The following is a 2,560-nucleotide window of genomic DNA, read 5'->3' as shown; positions in this document are numbered from 1 at the left end:
GGTTAGGGAGGGAGTTCCAGAGCTGAGGACCGAGGCTGCCAATGGTGCAGCGATTACATCGGATATACGATGCAGAAACAGGCCATTCGGCCCAATCAGCTCAAGCCTCCCGTCTATCCTCATTTCAATCTATCAGCATAACACTTAAAATCGAGGATGCACAAGAATTGGAGGTGCGCAGATATCTCGTAGGGTTGTGGGGCTTGTTGTGGTAAAAAGACTTCTCCTCTTCAAGGTGGACACCCGCCCGTATAGTGACCACGGAATCACACAGATGAAACCTCAGTTCAACCGATCTTTATTCAAGCATGCAGGGGAAGAGTTCAGGAACGAACCTTAGAAATACAAGGGTTTGTACATGCACAGTTATACAGTTTTCCGAGGTGTGTGACCCTCCTACAAATCTTCTATGACCACCGATTGGCCGACAGCGTCATTGATTCGTAGACCCTTATCAGACTGGCTGCTGGTTTCCAAACCTGTCCACCTCCCATCACATGTCACCCTTCTGGAACGTGTTGTTCTACAGTGTCAACTTTGCCTCAGTTTCTCATGACGTGTTGGTTGACCTTGTTTCCCAGGATTTGATATGAACCTGGTTTCTTATCAGCCAATATTATCCCTTTCCCAAGAGCTCCAAGCAAAACTCTCTCGTTCCCATGAATGCAGCTGCTGCTACAATCTAGGTTTCCAGACAGCCCACTCCCCACTGTCTTTGGTAGGTGGTGTTCTGTTCTAAATATGTAAGTTTCCATGTTCTATCAGTCTGTACTAAAGTTTCTAAACCGCAGAGAGTTGTTGAGGCCAGTTCGTTGGATATATTCAAGTGGGAGTTAGATTTGGCCCTTATGGCTAAAGAGATCAAGGGGTATGGAGAGAAGCAGGAAAGGGGTACCGAGGTGAATGATCAGCCATGATCTTATTGAATGGCTGTGCAGGCTTGAAGGGCTGAGTGGCCTACTCCTGCACCTATTTTCTATGTTTCTATGTTTCAACACATTTGTTGGTTCATTTACCATCAAGCTTTGCTTCTTAGCCTTTCTCCAAAAACCCATTTCTAAGCGAGTTTTATAAGCGAGCTTTACATACATAAGCGAGTTTTACATGCAATCTGTCAATAAGCGATATATTACAATCCCGACCTTGAGGTGGAGCAACTCCCGACTCCTCACAACCTCCGACTACTGATAAGCCCTTTAATCTGGACCATTTTATGTGTCCGAACAATTCACGACCTTCAGTATCTACTTTAGTGACATCTGTCTGTCTACTTCCACTTGGGTGACAATACTTGATCCCCTTACAGGCTGGAGGAGCTTACAGAGGTAGGGAGGCGTGAGGCCATGGAGGGAATTTGAAAACAAGGCTGAGAATTTTAAAATCGAGACATTATTCAACTGGGAGCCAATGTAGGTCAGCAAGCACAGGGGTGATGGGTGAGCGGGGCAAGCTGAGTTAAAGGAGCTATATAAATGCAAGCTGGTGGATGCGATTAACAGCAGAATCCAAGCCCTGCAGTCACTTGTGAACTTGCTGGTGTGCCCGCAGATGGGATGGACGAGTGAATCGCTTCTCACAGAAGGAACAGTTGAATGGTCTCTCCCCAGTGTGAGTGCGTTGGTGTTTGAGCAGACTATTTGTGCTTTTAAATCTCTTCTCACAGTTAGAACATTTAAAAGGTCTGTTATCAGAGTGAACAAGTTGGTGTGCAATGAGGTGGGATGAACAAATGTATCCCTTCCCACACACCGAGCAGGTGAATGGCCTCTCCCCAGTGTGAGTGCGTTGGTGTGTCAAAAGGTGGGATGAACGGCTGAATCCCTTCCCACACACGGAGCAGGTGAACGGCCTCTCCTCAGTGTGAATAGCCTGGTGTATCAAATGGTTGGCTGAGGAAATGAATCCTTTCCCACACACAGAGCAGATGAATGGCCTCTCCCCAGTGTGAGCTCGCTTGTGAATAGTGAGGTGGGAAAAAGAAATGAATCCCTTCCCACACACGGTGCAGGTGAACGGCCTCTCCCCAGTGTGAACACGTTTGTGCCCAATGAGGGCGGCTGACTGCCTGAATTTCTTCCCGCACTGAGAGCAACTGAACGGTCTCTCATCAGTGTGAATTCGCTGGTGTGATTGGAGGACGGATGCCCAACTGAATCCCTTCCCACACACGGGACAGATGAACGGTCTCTCCCCGGTGTGACTGCGTCGATGAATTTCCAACCGAGACGGGAACTTGTATCCCTTCCCACAGTCCTCACATTCCCACGGTTTCTCCGTGGTGCGGGTGTCCTTGTGTCTCTCCAGGTTGGACGATCAGTCGAAGCCGCGTCCACACACACAACACGTGTACGGTTTCTCCCCGCTGTGAATGGTGATGTTTTCAGGCTGTGTAACTGGTTAAAGCTCTTTCCACAGCCACTGCACTGGAACACTCACTCCGGTGTGTGTATCTCGGGCCTTCTCCAGTCACTGATGTTTGAAATCTTTCCCCACAGATAGAACAGACAAACATTTCTCCTTCCACATTGAAAGCCCGATGATATTCCCTGTAAAGCAGTTT

The 2,560-nt window shown here is 48.1% G+C and overlaps 1 pseudogene; it reads right to left on the bottom strand.

Moving 5' to 3' along the window:
• Positions 1 to 281: 281 nt before the first annotated feature.
• LOC139277415 (zinc finger protein 235-like) lies at positions 282 to 2,334 on the bottom strand (annotated as a pseudogene).
• Between the last annotated feature and the right edge of the window lie 226 nt (positions 2,335 to 2,560).

Source organism: Pristiophorus japonicus, chromosome 12, assembly GCF_044704955.1.
Source record: "Pristiophorus japonicus isolate sPriJap1 chromosome 12, sPriJap1.hap1, whole genome shotgun sequence".
In the NCBI taxonomy this organism is placed as follows: Eukaryota; Metazoa; Chordata; class Chondrichthyes; family Pristiophoridae; genus Pristiophorus; species Pristiophorus japonicus.
Note: the sequence above shows the minus strand (reverse complement) of the source record. Positions and strands in the feature narration are given on the sequence as shown.